At 32.0% G+C, this 22,447-nt stretch overlaps 1 protein-coding gene and 1 long non-coding RNA gene across 5 annotated transcripts in view; one reads left to right on the top strand and one right to left on the bottom strand.

Annotated features, from left to right (window-relative positions):
- LOC118189551 (photoreceptor-specific nuclear receptor-like) overlaps nucleotides 1-22,447 on the top strand; it is a 125,515-nt gene that overhangs the window by 5,607 nt on the left and 97,461 nt on the right. The window contains exons 2-3 of one of the 3 annotated variants that reach the window (XM_085816811.1): nucleotides 2,303-2,440; nucleotides 18,560-18,676. The exons of 1 other annotated variant lie outside the window; for it this stretch is intronic. The gene's annotated coding sequence lies outside the window, so the exon portion shown is untranslated. The remainder of the gene's footprint in view (nucleotides 1-2,302; nucleotides 2,441-18,559; nucleotides 18,677-22,447) is intronic. One more of the 3 variants, XM_085816810.1, reaches the window with a different exon arrangement.
- Nucleotides 1-22,447, bottom strand: part of LOC118189552 (uncharacterized) — a 31,035-nt gene that overhangs the window by 5,645 nt on the left and 2,943 nt on the right. Inside the window, exons 2-4 of one of the 2 annotated variants that reach the window (XR_004758291.2) lie at nucleotides 16,491-16,707; nucleotides 12,483-12,567; nucleotides 1,410-1,511 (exon numbers count right to left, since the gene is read on the bottom strand). This is a non-coding gene — a long non-coding RNA (uncharacterized LOC118189552). Of the gene's footprint in view, nucleotides 1-1,409; nucleotides 1,512-12,482; nucleotides 12,591-16,490; nucleotides 16,708-22,447 lie in introns of both variants that reach the window. The other variant, XR_004758290.2, reaches the window with a different exon arrangement.

Raw genomic sequence — 22,447 nt, 5'->3', positions numbered from 1 at the left:
AATGTCTGCTGTTCAAATAATGGTTTCGTAGTTAATTTAAAATTTCAGTATTGTAGACATTTAAGGTTTTGGAATGCCTTCGTATAAAAATAAAAGAAAGAAGCTAGAATCAACTCTCAAATGCTAGAATAAAAGAAGAATTTCATCTCCGGAAATGAGTGAAACTTGTAAGCGTAAGTTTCTAGTATAGTACGTAGTATACTAAAGCAGAAAGTTAAAATTTTGTGCTGACAAACATTCGCCGTACAGGCAAAACAAATACAAAAATTAATTTTTATTTAAAGTTTTGTCAGAGTGAAAGTTTGGTGAAAATTTAGTATCTCATAACACCCTTGCTTCGAAAATAGCTTATTTTAGAAAAACCTAAATGTGTAATATAAATTTTAAATTCATCATGATTTTACTCTAATATTTGCATATTAGAGTTCAAATATTATTAAATAATAGCTTCTAAATAAGTCGGGACTATAAATATTTAATAACTTTTAAGGAGCTTATTATATTTTAAATAGCTTCTATATGATAGATGTTGTGTTTTGCACATATTTTTACATAGTTACATATATATTTTTACGCATTGCAGCAGGAAATGCATTTCATAATGCATTACGAAACTGTGAACATTTTCATAGCTACAAAAATTGGTGGTTACCCACTAGCAAAACCACCTTAGGAACATGATAAAATGCTTTGAGAAATAATTTGCTGATAACTAGTGTTTAAGACTGAAAATCTTCTAAACTTGCTGACTTTTCGTTTTTCTATTTTTGATTGATAACTACATTTAATGCTATTTTGCAGTTCAGCATCGAAGCCTTTTTGGTGATAAAAGATACTTGTAAACTCTGTAATTTGTTACTGCTTTAGTTTTAAAAATTATTAATATTACTCAGTGTTAAATTTAATGTACAGTATTTAATCGAGTTATTCCAATCATTTAATTATGCTTCCATCCTAATAAATATTAAGAAAGCTTTTGAATATAATACAAAGCAATTTCGTTTATTAAAAAAATTAATAACTTTTTGCATAAAAATTGGAATAAGAAGTGAAAATTTGCACTGGAAGAATTTCTAAGTAAAAATCATAATTTTCAAAAGCGTCCACTGCAAAATTTTCTCCATTATTCCACTTTATCTTAAATGTCTGATTTTATTTATTTATTTCCCGTGTCGTTAAAGCCTTTCAGATACTTTTCTAGGAAAATATATGAAATTTTTTTATGTGCTATGTATTATTCTGTAAACACATAATTCAGGGTTAAAAAATAGACTTCTGAAAGTGAATATAAAAGTTAAAAGAAACGATGATTTTTAATAGAAACGATGATTTTTAATAGATAAGATTTAAGATTTTGAATTTAAATGTAATATTAATCATTTAATAAAGCTGTAATTTAAGATTCTTACCTACATAGCCGATGTTTCTACCAAATCCTGTTCTTAAATCTCTCACTTAAAATATGAATTCTATGCTCATATGGAACTGTTATGTCTTTCTACATTCGCGAACTGAAAGATAAAATATGAAATTCAAATTCCGATATTATTATCACATAACACTTTCTGTAATGCCATATAACTTATTAAGTTTTTAAGAAAAATAGGTTTAGTTCGTGCTGAAAATTTTATATACCAAAATATTTGTTGAAATTAAATGCCAGCTTTAGGCTTAGACAGTGCAAAGTAAACAGAGCGTTCATCTGCATTCTTTAAATTTTTGTCTGTATAAGGTATTTCTCCTGCCTTCTTAGCATGTCCTCGTGGTGTAGTGGTCAGGACACTCGGCGCGTATCCGAGAGGTCCGTGGTTCGAGTCCCGGCGAGAGCATTGCTCATGTCACGTCTCTCAGCATTTAAAAAAAAAAAAAAAAAAAAAAAAAAAACCTAATGTCTGTACAACTCTTTCCTGTTGAGTTCTTTCTAATAAGGTTTGGAATATGGTGTATTAGTTTTAAAATTGTAAATATTGTTAGCATGTTATCTTTTTAAATACATCGACGTTCTCCGACTTGCAAAATAAGAGTTAAATTAAAATGTTATCAGCGACTTTTTAGCTATTCATTATTTCATCAAAGATGGTAATGTAAATGCCATCTCTATAAAGTCAGAGTAGGTAACATTTCAAGAATAGTAAATTTTATATCATCCATCCCTTTTACTATTACAAAGAAAGTTTTTTTCGGTAGATTTCAGTTGTAATTATTGGCAGTAAATTAAAATAATTTTAAGAATCTCACTTTTTTAAGGTCTTGTTTTTCAACGATCTTCACTAGCTAAGGTTTTAATAATTTTATTAAAAAGGTACTTACAAATTATCCTGTCGAGTACTGGCTGAAATTTCAGCAACAATCGCCAATCGTTACTGCGGAATTCTAAAGGAAGTGGTCATCTAATAATTGGCGCTAAATCGCGCTACTTGGTTGGTCGATGCGATAATACGTAAGTACCCATAAAAAACCTTATTTAATATTTTCCATGAAATCAGAAGTTATATATAGCAGGAAAACATAAAAAAAATATTATTGCAGTCATAATATTTAAATTTTTTGATATTACAAATGCATTTACTAGCTACTAACCTCACCAGCCGGCCGAGCGGTAAAATCGCCAAACGCTGGTAGTTTTACCCAGCTTCAAATCCCGGCTGGCTGCATGGGCGTTTTCGTGGTTTTCCCCATGTATAGCAGGGATACGAGTCAGTTTCCCTTAAGTAAGACTTCCACAAAGAAATCCCTCTCCTTAGGCAGATAAGCCTAGCGTACTTTGCCGTAATCAAAATAGCCAGCCATTTACAAGCTAAAAGGAAGACAAGAAACTGATTTCTGGTCTCTGCTAAAGTACTGGTGTCATCGTCTAAAACAGGCTTTCTTAAACTTTTTCCAGTCGCGACCCCCTTTAATCACTGAGATTTTTTCGCGACCCCCAGAATCCCATAATATTTACAAAAAATTTGCGGGACCCTATAAGAATTGCGCAAATCCGACACAAGCGTGAGTGAAACTGTCAATTTTTTCATTTGTAGTGTAATATACTATTGCAGTTTTAGGTCATTAACTTTAATTTCTAATTTTAAGACAGAACAATGTGAAAATTTTAAATAAGTAACAGGTGGAATGACAGCGTAGCGTGCAAAGCAAGGAAAATGAACGTTTATATTATAAAAAGGTGGTGTGGTGTATTTAATTATGGCAAAGCACACTAGGGCTATCTGCCTAAGGGGAGGGGTGCCTTTCGTGGAGGACTTTCTAAGGGAAACTGACTCGTATACACGTTACACATGGGGAAAACCACGAAAACACCCATGCAGCCAGCCCATGCAGCGGGATTCGAACCTCGGACCGAACTACCAGTGTTCAGCGGCTTTTACCGCTCGGCCGCTGGTGGGCTATATTATAAAAAGAATGTGTCGAAACGTTTTAGTTTTTTCTTTGTATTGTCTTATCTTTATCTTTTCAGATACATTGTGTAAAAATATTTGGTAATTGTAAAATTATTATAATAAGTTAAAGAAATATCAAAACTGCTAAAATTTTGGCGACTGCCCTGCTGAAAGTCCCGCGACCCGCCAAGGGGGTCGCGACCCATAGTTTAAGAAACCCTGGTCTAAGAGATGTTGGTAATGATTCCTAATACACTTGTAGAAGACGCATGTAATGCAACATTTTTCATGATAATTGGTTCTTCCAATGCATTGCTTTAAGACAAAATCTACAGCCTATTTGATATTTGCATCTGGTGCATCAATACGCTACCGAAAGGCTGCTATTTATAACAAAAGACGAATTCCAAGGGCATGATACTATAAGATGGTTAGAAGCGCAAATGATGCTATCCCCACACAGATAATGAAAATTGTCCCAAATTTTTGCAGAAAGTGACAGCTATTTAGTGAATCACCTAAGTAATAAGTTTCACTTTACACTTCGATGTGAAGTCAGTTATCATTTCCTACCATGACACAATAATAGGTGTTTAGGTGTTTTGAAATTATTTTTAATAGTAATATTAGCTGACGAGCTGACGGTAAAAACCGTTGAACACTGGTAGTTCAGCCCGGGGTTCGCGTCCAGGTGAATGGGCTGGCTGCATGAGCGTTATGATGGTTTACCCTGTGTGTAACATGGATACGAGAGAGCTTCTCTTAAAAAGTCCTCCCCGGGGAATCTCTCCCTTGCCGTGTAGTGCCTAACAGCGAAGCATATAATAAATAAATTAATAATAAAATAGTAGTGTTATAATCAAGCACTACAGAAATTTCTACAATTCTGGACCCACCAAACGTTAAAAGGGGTGAAACCGCTAAACAGTGGTTGTTTCCGCGAATTTAAAACCAAATAAAGAGACAGGATGAGTGAGAATTTTCGTGATTTTCATGTGAGCAAAATTAACATGAGTCAGTTTCCTTTAAAAAGTCTGTATAGAGACTATTAGATTATACCAGAAAACGCAGACTATAGACTACACAAGAGCTATTTGCCGCCGGACAGATGCTCCTCGCGTGTTTTTTCATTATCAAAGTAATCCAGTCCGCATTCCTGGTTTTGGCAATGTTATTGAACATATTACGGGCACATAAGAATAGCATCTGAAATACTCGTAGATGTTTCATGTTTCAGATCTTTATGTATCACTATATTTGGGGGGGGGATCAAAATGCATTGATAAGATAGATGATAGATATGCAATTAGTATACACCGTTGAGGAATTTAATATTTTGAGACATTACTCTAGAAATTTTGCTCATATAATATAATCGATCTGATTATAGCGAGGTTGGGAAAGAATATTATTCATCCGTTTCACACATTAAATAATTTAGTTCATACCGCATTCCCCATCTGGCGATTGGGTGGGCTGGTTGCATGAGAATTCTACTGTTTGCTTTACTTGTAAGCAAAAAAACCTGCGCTTGGTCTACAAAGGATTGAATTAAAGCTATTATGAACTATTTTTAACAAGTTTTTTAGAAAGATTATCTTATCCTAGTAAAAAATTGCATAAGGAATTAAAAGTACTATTAGCCGAAAGGAGTGAGAAAGTGTATTATTTTATATTATTACTAAAGCTGGAAAATTTTTTTGGCAAATTTGATTCTAGAAGGGAGAACGGAAAAAATAATTGAAGTGTCAAATAATACAATAGGGAAAATATATATAAGCTATTAATCATCCTCTGCTTAATAATTCAAATAGAACTTTTCAAGGATTAAGTATTTAAAACATTAAAACCGGATAATGAATAAGTGCTGAATACATGTTTCGTTCTTCCTGCCACTTAAGAGATCCATACCGCTACTAATTAATTGTTCAAAAATACTAAATAATATTTCTTTATATCTCCAAGTGAAATGAAACTACCCCGACGTGTCTTCGGCTCTCGATTGGTAAAATGCAGATTTTAAAAAAATAATATAAAACAATCTTAATTGAAGAGCAACATTATACAAAAACACCCGTAAAAAGAAAAATAGAATTATATGTTTCTCAAGTTAATGATTTCTAAAAAAGCGCGAAACAGTCCTAGAAACAAGGTTATTTATTAATTAGAGCTGAATTATATTTAATTTCAAATTCTCAACTTGCTATTAACGGAAGAATTTAAAAAAAAATTTAATTAAATTAAAAAGAGAATTTAAAACTAAAATAAAATGTAAGGAAAGAAATTTAGAAATGCCTATTACTCCTGTTCTTGCTAGAATACTTTAAAATTGCAAACAGGAGAAAAAAGGAAATGGACTCACGTCAGTAATTTGCGTGAGTGTGGCAAAATGGCTAAAAACTTGTTTTGATGCTTGAACGTTGGGAAAAGAGCCAACTGCCATATTCTATAAAAATTCTTCAAACTGCAGGAAAATAGGAATGTAGAAAAATAGGAAAGAGCTATCTTATATGCAGTACAAAAGGTCTTTGGCTCCTAATCTACATTTGTCGCTTTCTTTTTTGGCGAGCAGTTTGGAATCAAATTTTCCAAAAATGTTTCCAGCTTTAATAATAGTGTAAAATAATATAAAGTAATACACATTCTCCCTCTCTTTGCTAGTAATACTTTTAATCACTTATGCAAATTTTTTTCTAGAATAGGATAATCTTTTTAAATAAATATACATATATATGTATATATTTTAAGGTAATTACGAAAAGAAACGTAATAATAGCCTAAAAAATTAAAAACAATTTTTTTAAACCCATCCTGCTCTATAGCTGCAGGATTAAAGTAAAAAAAAAACTTAAAGCATCTAAAGTTAATATTAAATTGGAATCAAAGGAAGGCAATTCCTCAATTAATAACTGTAACCATGTATAAGATTTTTAACATAATATTTAAACAAATCAAAATTAAAATAAGAATTCATGGTAGAACAAACTCGAAAAACTTCCATGCGAAAGGGTAAATATACAAAATTATAAAATTATACAAATTATAAAAATTGAAATAATTAATCTCCCTCTACTGAAACTCCAATTCAGAACTCATAAGGAGAAAATGAATTAAAGCTTCAGAACTGTCGATTAGTATGTTTCGAAAACATGTTTCGGTTTCCTGGTTCATTTGAGATCAAAAATTGAAAAAAAGATTGAAAGAAAAGATTGAAAAAAAGATTTCCAAAGAAAGACTAGATTATTTTCAATTAAAACATTAAAATTCCTATAAAACAGTAAAATCGAATCTCAAATGTACCAAAATTTTCCTTACACGCCTTCGAAACGCTTGGAAAAAAAGAATAAAACATAATATTGTGCCAAATTGACTACTCAAAAAAACAAATTGGTTTAAAACCATTATATGCAAAATCGAAATTCAAAAGCAATTACGAATAAAGAGCAAAACCAATATATGTATTTTAAACCTAATTGTTATTTAAACAATACTCAAAAACTGGGTGGTACCCGATTATGCTAAACTAAATTTTTATACCAAGAAAACGAAAAACATTTTATTGTGATTTCTATAAATAATAAAACCTAATCTGAGCCTTAAACAGCAAAAAACTGAAAATCTATTTGAAACAAAAATTGGAAAAAAAAAAAAAAAAAAAAAAAAAAAAATCGCAAATTTACTAAATTTTTAAGAGGACCTTCTTAACGTAAATTAATTGAATTCTTAAAACGAACAAACTTTGTTCCTTGCAAAAGAAAGTAGAATTCAAAGCTGCACTGGAGAAGCAAAAATTTGTAGCTCTTGGAAAAAGTGTGCGATAAGGTTCAAAGTTCCAATACCGGAGCTAACTATTTTAACATGCGTTCAAAATGTCCTATCCTGCTAAGCTATGTGTGCGGGGGTGCCAATCGGTGGGTGCGGCCTCTAAAAATTATTACCGACGAGAAGGGTTATCGTCACTCCAAAATTATTGTCCTCCTAAGAATTCAGGAAGTTTGCGTTTTTTTTTTTTTTTTTTTTTTTTCCAATTTTTATTTCAAATAATTTTTTTTTTTTTTTTTTCTGTTTAAGGCTCAGATTATATTTTATTATTTATAGAAATCTCTATCAAAAGTTTTTTGTTTTCTTAGTATTAAAAGTTTAGTTTAGCATAATCGGGTACCACCTAATTTTTGAGTGTTGTTTAAATGACAATTTCGTTTAATGTATATTTGTTTTGCTCTTTATTTGTAATAGCTTTTGAATTTCGATTTTGCATATAATGGTTTTAGACCAATTTCTTTTTTGGAATGTCAATTTGCAAAAAGTTATATATACATATTTGAGTAGGCAATTTCGCGCAATGTTATGTTTTTATTCTTGTTTCCAAGTGTTTCAAAGAAAAAATTATGGTACATTTGAGATTCAATTTTACTGTTTTATATGAATTTTAATGTCTTAAATTGAAAATTTAATTGAATCTTTTTTCAGTTTTTGATCTCAAATGAACCAGGAAAACGAAACATGTTTTCGAAACATACTAATCGCTTTTTCTGAAGCTTTAATTCATTTTCCCCTGATGAGTTCTGAATTGGAGTTTCAGTAAAGGGAGATTCATTTTTTCAATTTTTCAATTTGTATATTTTTATAATTTTGTGTTTTTTCCATTCCTCATTTTTATTTTTCCAGTTTGTTCTACCATGAATTCTTATTTTAATTTTGATTTGGCTAGGTATTGTGTTAAACATCTATACACTGTTACAAATATTAATATTGTAGAGGAATTCCCTTGCTTTGATTCCAATTTAATATTAACTTTAGATGCTTTAAGTTTATTTTAGGGTGATATATACTTTAGGGTAAAATATATGCTTTTTTTTTCTATCGCTATACCCCGAAAAGGTTACCTATTACCTAGTTAAGTAACATTAAAAACAAATTTTTCAAATCAAATTATATTTTCTGTTCGCGCATCGCACTCAAAGTTTTAAAAGTTTGAATTTCCATTCCTCAATTGGCAGAGAAGTGTTGAGCAAGGATCAGTTATACTTAGTTGGTATTTCTGCTGCTGCAAAGTCGTGTAAAATTTAAAAATATTTTGTAGTTCATGACCTTAGTCCGCTTTCATTAGACGACAGGAAATCGAGTTCTTAGATGTTACGTGAGCTTAGAAAACATACTGATGAAATTAGGCGGCAATCAATGCATTTTATTTTGAATTGTTACTCGCTTTTCTGGCTCAGTGTCAAAACCATCAAAAATTTCACAGACGGTCCAGAGATAGGTTTTGATGCTATTAGAATATTATGTTATCTAACAGAAAATTTATTGCAAATCTTCAACCTAGTAATTCAACTGGCTGCTTTCTTTGCTCATCCTGAAGATTTGATCCTTGTAATGATTATGAATAAAAAAATTCATATGACAGAACAAAGGCTGCTCCGATTATTAAAAGCTCGATTATTTTCCAAAGAAAGACTAGTTGAAACTTCATCAAGCCTAAACTTTACTCCGAAACAAGGCACTACGTCAATATAATTTGGTGGGATAGTTGCAATATTTCTCTTACTCCACTATTAAGGAACATTACGAATAAGAATATAAAAATCGATTAAAGACCGTTGCAACCGGATTTTCAGAATTTTCCTTGTCACACCAGCTTGTAGAGCGGCGTATCAAATTTGTGACCGGAACGCAAAAGACGGCTTGATTAGGATGCAAGATGTACTATGCGAAAATTTTCCAAAAAAGTTAACTTTAAGGTGCTTCTTTTGAATTAAATTAAAAATAAGGAATATATTCATCGTTTGTACACTAAAAATGAAAAATTAAAATTATCAGAAATTAAGAAATATTGCTATTAAAAATATTTTTCTTTTGAGCTTTTTTGCGGAAACGATAAATAATTTGAAATTACAGATTTTAAACCTTTTTGCCATGCTTCAAAATAAACATTCAGAAAAACTGCATTTCGATAACAGTGAGTTTAGTAATAAAAAAATAAAAATAAAAATAAAAATAAACCGAAAAGCAGCAAAATTTTGTTATTTTTCAAAACAGAGTGCGATGCACGAAAGGAAGATATATTTTTATCAGAAAGCATTTTTTTTTTTTTTTTTTTTCATTTTACTAGCTAGATGATAAGCAATTTTCCCGGGGTATAGCCGTAGAAAACTAAAAAAAAAAAAAATGTGTTTTTTTGACTCACCAGTGCGTGCGTGTGTGCGCAAGCGCGAGAGTGTATATGTTTATACATACAGAAACACACCATGCAGCAGTCATGGCAGACATGTATTATCTTGCATAATCTCATCGACGTAGGAAGGTCTGAGACAAAGGTTGCAACTGCAGACAAAAAAAAAAAAAGAGGCTGATAGAAGATGTGGCTCGTTTTAAAATGTGGTTCGTTTTAATGGTGATTTAGCTCTCACTACGCACTTCACACTGGAAATGAAGGAAAGCTCGTATACGAATCCTTGTGGGAGTCGATCCCACTAGTGCTAGATTATTCTGGAAGAGGAAAGGCGATTTGAAGTTTCTCATCTGAGGGCCTCTCAAAAAGGTTCTGTAGGGTTTAGGTCTGCAAATCTGATTAATCCATCTGGTTAATAACCTCATTTCCAGAAAGTCATTCCAGATTATCCTATGTGGACGCAAGTTCCAAATAAAATTGAACGGAAAATTGCCTTCTTGAAAAGGCGAACGTGAGGCTTTAATCTCCACTATATCTAGCAATAGGCACAGAGCCTCTATCAAAGAGGCGAAGAGCTGTGCGCCGGTCCAGCATCATGCCTGCCCAGATTATCAAGCCTCCGCAGTCAAATGGTCCATTTGTCGGATGTTGAAATACAACGGATAACAGTTCCCTTGCTCTCTCTAAATAAAGGTGCATGGAAGATGAGTGGTTAAGCTGAATCTGAAATCATCTGTGAAGGGAACGATTCCTCACTGATGTTTGATGTAACGATGGTGTTTTCTCCACTTTGCTAAACAAGCTCCCTTGAGCTCAGAACTAAGCGAGACGTAAACAGCGTAACTTCCTGCAAAGAGACATATTCTGAGAGCTCTCTGTTCGCCTTTTCAGGGGTGTAGTTGGCCCAAGCTCATTTTTATGGATGACAGAATTTGTCCACATAAGAGTAGTCTGGAGTCCGCATAATAACCGGGTGGTTTGGCTAAACAGCTCTCCAATCCTAAACCCTATATAATACGTTTGGGACAGTATCATTGCAGTAAGTGGTACGATCGTCTATTACACGGATTCATAAAATGCCTCGTTTCCACAATGAAGTAACGTTATGAGAGTTGTATGACTATTAGGACCATAACCTCTAGTAGTCTCATTTTTTTGTTCGGTATTATATATCTTGTCCTCTGATTTAGACCTTCCAACGTCGACGAGCCTTACTCATGATCATGTGTATATACCATGACTCTTGTATATTATGCCTTTCGTATTATATCGACCTATGTATATACTAAACTTCATCGAAATTTTTGCTTCAGCTTCGGAGATAGCCACCAGATGTGAAAATTACCTTAATTTTGAATACCGCTGTACTATACGCTTTTTTTAAAACAACAATAATAACGCTTTAACATATTTAAGTTGAAAGAATTTCGTAAATCGAGATTTTTTTAATCCTTATTTAGCCTCATAATACACTTACAAACTAATTCAACGCTTATACTATATGCAAAAATATCAACAAGAGGTATGTAAAATAATGTTTGCCATTTATCTCACTAAAATTGAATTGATTGAATCACCCACTTCAAAAATTTAAGAATTTATCTTTTGAATCTTTGAATCATTTTGTATTAAAATTATATTATGTATGGTTATCAGGTCTTGTATGTCTTTTGATTTGTTTCGGGAATATGAGGTGTCCTGAATAGGAACAAGGAGATTACTCAAGCTATGTTCAAATATGTGTGGAATGGAGGAGACAAGCAGGAAGGGTTAACTTTACCCTTTATTGTCCACGATATTACAGGTGCTCCCGCACTTCGGGATACAGAGACCAACCACTTGTGGTCTGAACTTAAAAATATAAAAACTACTAACTAAAAGTAAGGGTTAACTGCGAGTGCTTTACACAATTGACTAACGCTAAGACTGGCCTTTTAAATTATTACGTATGTAGTACGCAAACTGCCGAAACTACAATGCGTTTTAAGTATCAAGAGGACTAAACCTCTGGCCGTAAAGGCGGACAGCAGCTCATTAGAAACTCGCGTGTAATACAGTGGCAAGGCGGCTCACTTTCTCTCTATCTAATTCTGCTCTTGGCGAAAAGGCACAACTTAAATACTTGGGCGTTAGCAAGTACAATTTGCATAAGCAAGTTAACGCATTTAATTCTGGCCGGAAGTGGAAAATAAGAGAGGATAGTGAAGTTTTAAAATAAAATAAACGTTAGTACAACTTAAGATCCTTACATGGTAAGCACAATTCGTTTGATTCATTGCTGAAACTAGGGCAGGAGAAAAGAAAGCAAGCAATTCGGCGCTACCTTTAGCGCTCTAGAAACAATTTAATTTAAAACTTCATTTTAAGACCTTTCTCATATAGCGCTGAAAATATTCCACTTAGGGTGAGAATAAGCAAATTCTAAATTTAATAACACATATTAAAATTGAATTACAGCAGAAATAAAATCTAGATGATTCACATTTCCTTCGTAGCTTTAATAATTGGATAAATGTATGCGAAATAAAAAACCGAATTATGTAAAAACTTAAACAAACTTTTTTATATGGAAACATTGGGAGTCCTCAGTTTGAAACTTATGCAGCTTTTCTAAAAGATCAAGCAGGTTTAATGGATTTCCTCTCTGCGTTTGAATCAAAAAATATTTATAAAATCGAGAAAAGAAGAATTATCATTTACCTTAAGTTATTCCTTTTTGGTATATTCTTTGATTAAAAGACGAGGTTTAATTCAGAATTTTGTTTTCGAATTATTTGAAATATGTATACTGTTATACAATGAACATTTAAAAATTTTTAAGAACATTGACCATTTAAGTATTAATTGCTTGATTAATTACATTGATTGCAAATTTCATACCTTTCTTTTATTTTCTGCATATTTAAGACAATTAACAAATCTATACTTACTCAGAATTCCATCAGACAAAAGTAAGGGCCTTGGTAACCAAGTTAGGAACTCATTAGTGACTGATGTCTGGATAGAGATCCCAATCTAAGTAAAAATCAGGAAAATAGCTGTCAACGAAAGAGAAATCTTGGAATTAGACAAATATTATTTCATCAGATTTTCATAAAAAACGCTCAAAGTTTTCTTTTAAAAATTAGAACAGAATTTTATTCTCTGTATTTAGGTAAAAATTAAGAAACTGTTAACTGAATATTAAGTTTAGGAGATACAGAAAACGTAGCCGTAATAGCAGGAAATTGTAATTTCTGATCAGAAAATGTTTCACAGGAACGAATGATGGACAAGCAAATAATTATTTTTTTTCCCTTTAATTTATTTTTCTTCTGTCCAACCCACCTCCTAGATCACAAATACTTTCGTTTTAAAACAGTGGCGAATGTGAATTTCACCAAAAGGTTCTATATACGAAAAAAAGTTATTTTTTTAACTTCAAAGGTAAATGCAAATAAAAGTGCATATTTCTCTATGATAAAATTGTAAAAATCAGTAAAATAAACATTCATATAGTTTACAGTTGCGCAATGAATATATAAATAAATATCTAATAAAATGTACATATTTCCTCCGAAAGGGAACTCATAAGGCAGAAAAACAGTTTTTTTTTATTTATTTCCATGTTATTAAATATTTTACGTATTCATTTTTGATTTGATGCGTATGATACTTGGAGAATAGAAAATAATTTTGAGCAGTTTATTGTTAAATAAATGAAGATTTTCAATGCAGAAATGGAGATTTTAATACCTTTAAAATTTAGGGTAAAGACATACAACAAAGTATGTTGAACAGATAGAAGTGAGAAGGTTTTCAGTAACATCTCGTTGTTGAGATATTAACGCCAACTTTATTTTTCGGAGGCTAAAATTATTGCTTGTACTAATTCGTCAATCAGTTTGGCTCAGTTTAGGTCTTGTAGAATTTCCAAAATTTTTTATGCATAGCAATCACCTTGTAAGATATTTTCTCGTTTTTTTTTTTTTAACGAATGCTTTCATGGTCTAATTGGAAAGCAGTTCCGGCTATCTGTCGGAGGGTCTGGCGTTCGAATTCCGCTTAGGAGGTGGCACGTTTTTCACATCTTCTGCCCCAAAATAAAATGTCTATTGATCTCAACGACCTCAGTGATTTAATCTTCAGCTCCATTCCTAAGGGTGATGTGGTAAAATCTATTCCAAGTCTATGCTTTGCTCTTTCGATCGAACACTGTTAACCGTCGGGTGACACACTGTAATTTCCGCTTCATTTCTTGTAGTAAAAAACCTTTCGATGAAGTTAAACTGAGCTAAAAAAAAAAAATAAAACAAAAATTGTAGTTAGCGGAAATTTGTTGTTTTGCTTATTTGGTCTAATTTTTATTCATTTTTTTATGTAAATAAATGTAATATTTAATTTTTGTATGGACAAAAATATTTGGAAATAATATGCTTTTTTTAGACGTTTTTATTTCCTTTTTAAATTTAATTTTTCGATGCATATAACCTTACAGAATTATGATGCTGATAACTGAATAGCGCACTATAATAAATATACTTCCTTATATGCTTGCGCATGCTTCTTAATGATGGACCGAGGGGAACTTGCTTCATCAAGCGAGCCCCTCTTCGGTTTAACTTCGAATTGCTACGGCTGTATGATTTGTTCCGAACTCTTTCACGTTTCTCATAATCACTTACATCAACCCCAAGGAAATTTTTCTTTGTAATTTTTTATGTGTTCCGCAATTTGGCACTACACATAAAGGGAGGGATGCCCCGTGGTGGACTCTTTAAGGGAAACTGACTCGTATCCACGTTACGCTTGGTAAAACCCATGAAAACGCCCTTATAGCCATCCCGTAACTCGAAACCTGGACCAAACCACCAATGTTCAGTGGCTTTTATTGCTCGACCGTTAGTGGACCGAGGTAAAATATTGCTGTAAAAGTTACTTTGCTTGTAAGAACCTAAATGTACGGTGTAGGAGTGAGTGAAAATGTAGCTAAACCGCCTCTACAGTCTTTCGATTCATATGGAAAATCGAACACAATCAACTAGAGCGTACCGTAATAACACAATCAGCTGTGTGTCCTTAGAGAACTTGATGTTCTTGGGAACTAACCCCAGTGTCCACTGCGAAGACCGGTGAAAAACTCTTTGTGCATACTTACCTTTCGCGATGTTTCAGCTGACTCATCTCGCAAGATCTGCTCCCAATATGTGCGTTGTCGGTTAAGTTTACTATATGTAGTTTGGTATATATTATAACTGTGGTACATATTTAGTATGGTATACACATACTACATAAAATAAAATGAAAATAGCATTTACAAAAATAGCAGCGCATATTAAGAAAAAACACTAAGTCAATAGATTTCCTCTTCAAGTTCAGACTACTAAAATTTCAATCATTGATATTCATAAAGAAATAAGAATGATTTTGTTTTGACGAATTATCGTGAAATTAATGATGGAATTTTGTTTACTCATAGATTTCATCCTGTTCATTATTATATACTTCGATAAACAAAAAATAAATTTTAACCTTCTCCCCCAATTTCCTTTTCCTACAAATTATTTCCTTTAGTCTACTACTAGAACTTATTAAGATTGTTGTGTTCTGTAATATTAGTCTAAAATAAAAACCTCAGGACATTTAAAAATTACTATGTATGCAGTTTGGCTGCTGAAAGCTTTCTGTTGTCATTAAAAGATTTATTTTAGAGTTGGTTACTTTGTTAGGAAAAGCCTTGCTTTCAAAATATGATAGTTTACAATTTAGATCATTATATGCTGAAATATTCCAATTATTTAAATCATCGCCATTCAAAGTTAATTTACTTAAGTTGTAAAGACATTAGGAATTTTTTGGAAGCAGGCAAGATGAAAAATTAGCAACCGCCTTCGCCGGGAATCGAACCACGGACCTTTGGAATACCGGCCCAGCGTGCAGAACCACTACACCACGAAGGCACGCTAAGAAAATGGGAGAAATGCCTTATAAAGTAATTTCAATTTTTCGTTATTTTAAATAATACAAAAATACAAGTATTTATGTTTTTATAAAGGCTATTAAATTAACTTAAAATGAATGCGAAGGATATACTTATTTGTTTATAAGAACAAAAAATAATTTATAACAAGCCAATTAAACGCGTCATAAGCATTTATCTCATTTAACTCAATGATGTTATCATACATGAATATGTCACCAAATCTGAAAATTACGCAGTCTGAGAAACATTTTCAGAAAAGCAGTTACTTATTATGTAGACCAATTTTGTGTTTACACCAAGAATCATTTCTTTCTAACAATAGTTGCTGCTTTTACAAAACCTTGTCTTCTAAGTTCTCTTCTAAAATACTGTGGTTGAACATTGGGGTCATTGGGTAGCTTGGAGGGGGCAAGGGAGGATGTGTCCCGGGCGCAGCAGCCAGAGGATCAGCATACTGATGTTACGAAATTTTGGAATGAAGTTTTTTCCATTCTTGGCAAACATGAAGGAGTTTTTCCATTCTTGGCAAACATGAAGGAGTGCGAAGTCTTCATTTGTGCTCGCTCGCTGAAAATCCTAGCTACGGTCAAAGAACATTATGTTAAGCGAATGAATGTATGTTGTGAATGAAAGCTTCGTCAAAGCAGAAATGGCTCTTTCAAACCGCAGAGGGAAAAATACATTCCAAGTTTACTTTAAAGTGACTATTCATCCAGCTTTAATTTCATTTTGTGCATGAGCGAAATAACCGTCGAACCGGTGTCGAAGCAGATCCAGCTTTAATATCTTTTTGCGCACGCGCGAAAAAGCTGCCGACGGTTGAAGGTTACATTTAACAAGAGTTCAAAATTCTGTGACACCATCCCTTCCCCCCGCCGTATCGAAGAAAAACCAAATTAATTATCTACGCAAGAAGATTAATGGATTATTTATTTTGAGTAAAAAAATATACGAAAATCGAAGTTTTAGTTGTCACCAAAAGCTTTGTCAAAGAACGAATCCTACAAGTTCTTTGGTTTTTGTATCCCGTATTCCTCAGTTTCTTGTACACTCTCTCCGCGAAGAATTTCTCCCTCACGATTTAGCGGCGCAGTCGTCAAACTGGGTTACATTCGTCTATGGAAGCTTTCCTTCTTTATATGCACATTCTTTGCTACGGCTGTGATCGGGATGAAGCTTCTTCTATCTTGTTTCTGAAAAAAAAAAAACTTTTATTGTACAATACATGGTGTAACCGAGCCGGTTATTTTATGCCAGTTCGCTCTTACTTATTTTTTTATTTACTTATTTCTTATCCATTGTTTTATACTTATGTATGTTAATGTGTTTGTGAAAGCCGTGATGTTTTATCCGAGCACTATCTTCCTTGCGTATAAAGCGTAATATTTTTATTTAGTTAATCCGCTACAAAAAGAAATACACTGTTATAAATATGAAGGGTGATATCCATATCTTAAATAAGACTGGAAAAAAAAAAAAAAAAGGTGAATGGAGGGAAAGTGCAAGGTGAGGGGAAACTATATGGTAATAAAGAAAGTTTATTCCGGATTTTATATAGTTATAAATTCGATTGATCCAGGCATCCAAATCATTTTTGAAACTGAATCTGATAAATACCCCTTCCCTTCCATATTCTTATAATCCGCTATGAATCTGATTTCAGCATTAGTGTTTATAGTAAATCCTTTTCTATTTGTTTGCCTTCCCATGCTAATTCATGTCACCCGGCTAAGGAAAAAAAAAATGCTTCTTTTTATTATTATCTATTTCGCACTCTCAAAGGTTGTTCCTTAGAACCTTTGCTTGCTGATGAATTCTACTTTTTTAAATCAGTTACCACTGACAGAGGATTTTTCTCATTGGGTCATTGATAAAGCCTTTAAAAAATTTTCGCCATGTCATCAAAGAAGACTTTCCGCTGTCGTTCTTGTCGTACTTCCATTTCATGCTTCGGTCAGTTAAAAATTCCGCTGATTCTTCAGAAGTCCAATTTTCAAGTCATTTTTTTCGCATATCAATCCATGGTTCGATTCTTAAAGATTCCATTTCTGACTTTAATTTTGGGAGGATTTATAGCAAACCTAGTCAGTTTTTTTTTTTTTTTTTTTTTTTTTTTTTTTTTTTTTTTTTTTAGATATATCGGCCAAACTAAAACAGTGTTACAATTTCTTACCAAGGAACATGACATTTAGCGAAAAGGAAAAATTAATGTCCAAAAATGCGAAATTAAAGTCTTCGGTAGCTAATTATAGTTGGAAATTTAATCATAATTTAGACCTTGAATGGGTCTGCAAAAGCTATCTAAAAGTCTCCTTACATTGGTGAATTGGATTTCCTTGAAACTTTTTTACATTCACAAAGATTTATATTAATTAGTTAATCCAGTTCTTCCCAACGTTTTTAAAACTCTATTAACTTAATTTTTCAGTTTTCTTTACTTTTTCTTCCGTCAAAAAGCGCTACCTTCTCATTCGCTTTACTCCTGTTGGGTATAAGTATACAACTGTGGCTTTCCCTTCGATCCAGATTTCTTTGCTCCTGAACAGATTGACCTGTACCCGTTTGACCTGGAAATTGATAGTCTTGACTAAAATCTACACCAAAGTTATTGCTTTGCTAATTATTGATAAATATCAATACACACATTATTGATAGAGATTATATTTATCAATACAGACAGATTATTGATAGAGAGGACCCAGGTGGAATAGCGATACATTTATAGGATATTAAATGAATATGCATTTAGACTAAAATGAGAACTTTATATATCTTCTGTATATTTAAAAAGTGAAAATATATGTAGTTTTATAAAAATATTTAATGTTGTAATTAGATATATCTTGAATTAAATGCATTTTTAAATAAATCAATCAGATTAAAAAGTAAAAGGATAATAGATCTAAGAGAATATGTTGCTTTTAAATACTTTAATTTGTCAATTAATAACACACAGATTAAATGTGAAAGAATTATATTTTTCATGTTTCCGAATGACAAGAGACTGAAATGAAAACTGAAATAACGCATTAATCATGTTTCCAGACTAATAGCCCCTTTTGAGCAAGAATAAAAGGAGAGCGGATAAACAGCGGGGCAGATAACCTTTCATTTGCATGCTTGCTTTGCTGTGTAAAAAAAAAAAAAAAAAAAGAAAAAAAGGTAAACCCATTTTGGTTATGGTTCTCGAAGATATATATTTTATTTAAATAATAAAACTTTTTATTTAAATAATAAAATTTTTTTTCATTATATATATATAAGCTTTTAAGTACTAAACATGATATTTTCAAATATTATGATAGACAGCTTTTTCCCCCTCAAAATTACATGATGCGTCGAAAATTATATGATACATCTATTATTTTTTATCGCATTTTTTGAATAACTTTAAGCTCTGGAAATATTAGAATATAGAAATGTTTCATTTCATGAGGATTATAATATTAACCAAACATTGTTTAGTACGAATAAGTGATACTGCTTTCTTTATAGAATTATATATTTGTTTAAAGGACAGCGTTATAATCTAAGTAAAATTGCCTTACGTTTCAAAACTTTAAATCCGGACTTTCTAATTTTAAATTATTGTCACATTCCCTTCCCGATACGCAGTTTCCCTTATGAAGGATGAAATCTGCAAGTTTGTATAACAGTAATTTATGTAAAAATGAGTGTTAAAGATATCTAATGTTCCTTATAAACATAATATACACTGGATATCGCGAGAATGCGATGCAAAATATGAGTATGCTTGTGTAATTTATCTTACTAATGATATAACCCCGTTACGTAGATTCTTTGTCTCGCATAATTAGACGGTATAATTAAAGCACTATTATAAAATATATGCATATAAGTGTGGCATTTGTGCTTTCTAGGTAACATTTTTTTTTTTTTTTTTTTTCAGTAACCAACTTGGAAACTCAAGAATCTTATTCCTTTTAATTATCTAATTCATATTGCAGAATTTTGGATTAGAAACTCAATTAATAATGTAAAATTTTTAAATATCAGCTCATGCTGTACATGAATTATTACATTTTCATTTAGCTAATAAATAAAAGCTGAAATTTATTCTTCACCCAAGACATGCGCATTCTTTGTTAAGATTAACAAATATTAATTGCCTAAAATAATATTTTATAAAACTTAAGAAATTTTTTAAAATTAGATCATTTAAATTTCATTATAATGAAATATAATTGTTCCATTCCACCTTTTTCTGCTGCCATGAGAAACTGTCACTTTTCACCAAGGAGTTTGCAAGTAAATCTGGAGAAACTGAAATAAAAGGAAACACATTTTCTGCTAATTCAGAAGTCAAACAACAAAAATCAGCGTTATATTTACAAAATTTCCACAATACATCGATGGTGTCACTAAACTCTGAAACGAAGGACCATATATCCGATCCCTAAAGATCCTTCACCTTCGGACTTGTCAAAAATAAAAACTGCGATCAAATCTTCGCAAATCATTTCAAGCAACTTAAAACATTCGCTTATCCCATCTGTTGCGAATTGTGCCAGATTATATGCTCTTCCCAAAATTCATAAAAGTGGTATTCCTTTCCGCCCTATTGTATCAAATTTAGGTACTGCCTCGTATCCATTAGCTAAATATTTAGTTTCTAGTTTCTAGATTTTCCACTCTATTAGACAATAACATTCACACCATAAAAAATTCAATAGAGTTTGTAAAAAAGGTTAAAAGCATTTCTCTTAGTAATTTACACATGGTTTCTTTTGATGTAAAATCATTATTCACCAATGTTCCAGTGGAGGGTGCATTACCCTGTTTGAAAGTAATAAAGATGATTTAAATAAAGTTCTTTCAACAATGAATTCTATTGATCCTGCTATTCAGTTCACTTTTGAACTTGAGACTTGCAATTCTCTTCCCTTTCTCGACATTCTGGTTACACGTAACACATCCAACTTCAGTACTACGGTTTACCGTAAACCTTCATCGGCTTGCCTTCCACCACACTTTAAATCATGTCATCCGACTAAACAAAAGTTAGCTTCATTTTATTCATATGTTTTCCGTGCTCTTCAAGTTTGCTCCTCCAAACTAGCCCTTGATGAAGAACTAAATTATTTAAAAGCAATAGCTATTGACAGGGGCTTTTCACCCAACATTATTAATCAAACAGTTAAAAAACTCACACTCTTGTTTTAGGAGATTATAAAAATTCTGTTGTCATTCCCTTCTTTCCATCAATTAGCTATAAAGTTGCACATATTTTGCAGAAATTTAACTTTCGGGTTGTTTATTCTTCTATCAATAAAATTCCGAGTTCCATACACAAGGACCCCATTCCGGATATGAATTCCTGGGGTATTTATAGGATTCCTTGCCAGTGTGGTTTAATTTACATTGGCCAAACAAAGAGAGCCTTAAAATTTCGCTTCAAGGAACATGAGGCATATGTTAGAAAAAAGGAAACACAGAAGTCTTCTGTTGCTCAACATTGTTGGTCCTAAAATCACACTTTCAATTTTTCTGTTGCCAAAATTATTCAAAAAACATCTTCCATTGGAGAACCAGATTTTCTAGAGGCATTTCACATTCATAAAAATCTTTCTGTTCTAGTTAACGATCCTAATTCCAATCCAAATTTGCCTTCGGCCTTTAAAGAAATTATGTTTTAGTTCTGGTTTCACAAACAGATGGCGCCACTTGCTTATTCTTTTCCAATATTTCTTATCTTATCTAATCATTATTTCCTATGTTGTTTATTTGCGGTTTTACAGCTGAGAATGGTGGTTCGGTAGAACCATCGAAACTAGTCCTGTGGAAATTTTGTATATGTAACGCTGATTTTGGTTGTTTGACTTCTGAATTAGTATTTATTCGGCGTGTTATTGTGTCTTTAATATTTTCTGCTGTTTATTCTCATGCATATTTAGCTAACTATAGTTCTTTCTTGAGCTTTAAATTTTATAAAAGGGAAAAAAAAAAAAAAAGGAAATATAAAAGAAAATGTAAACAAAATAAAAAATATGTGTATTATCTGAATCTATGTTTGGTTTTCATGGTTCATTGTTTTGCTCTTTTCGTCAGTCTAAAGCTGTCTTTCATTAAATATATCACAAATTCATTTCATTAAACATATCGACCAATTCTTATATTTACTTGAACTGAGATTATAATAATGTTTATGAACTGTGATTATAATAATGTTTATGAACTGTGATTATAATAATGTTGTTCGCTGAATTTCTCCAAGAGCACATGAAATGCCACAATTGGTTGCGAAACTCTTCAACAATAAATAAGAATACATAGCAGTACGTCTTTTATTAATCTCTCATCTTTGCAATGTATGTAACTTAGCAAAATTTATTCTAAGAATTTAAGAAGGTAATTTTTTATAGCATGATATTCTTTTCTATCCTTTTGAGTATCTTTCCTTTTCTACCTCTTTCTACCCTCTTTAGTCTTTAGACATTACTGAAAATTTTAAACTGAGAACTGGTTTGCAGCCGTGGGTAAAATCATGAAAACCCATGCAGCCAGCTCATTCGATCATGGGAATCAAGCCAGGAGGAGTTAATAGAGTTTAGTTGTTTTATCCACACTGTTACTGTCATTATTTAAAAAATAAGAATTTAAAATTCAACTGATGACACGGAAATTTTGAAGAAGAATCCTGTCGAAAATCTGTCTTGGGGATAATTTTTCTTTAAAGTTTAATATTTTCTAAATAAAATACTATTTTCGATTTGCAAAGTTTGGACAGTCTCGTTCAATGGAATTCCAAATGACACTGTATTTAAAGCTTCTTCCAGATAGCTGAATATTATATCGATATACTTACTGCGTTGAAGAAATAAGCAATTGAGCCTAGTCTCTCTCTCTTTCTTGCTTTATTCGGAAGCTTTTGTCTGTATGTGAACGGTGTATGGTGTATTTTAATTATGGCAA

Source organism: Stegodyphus dumicola, chromosome 5 (genome assembly GCF_044657685.1).
Source record: "Stegodyphus dumicola isolate Sdum_Otavi_A_Nest chromosome 5, ASM4465768v1".
Classification (NCBI taxonomy): Eukaryota; Metazoa; Arthropoda; class Arachnida; order Araneae; family Eresidae; genus Stegodyphus; species Stegodyphus dumicola.
Note: the sequence above shows the minus strand (reverse complement) of the source record. Positions and strands in the feature narration are given on the sequence as shown.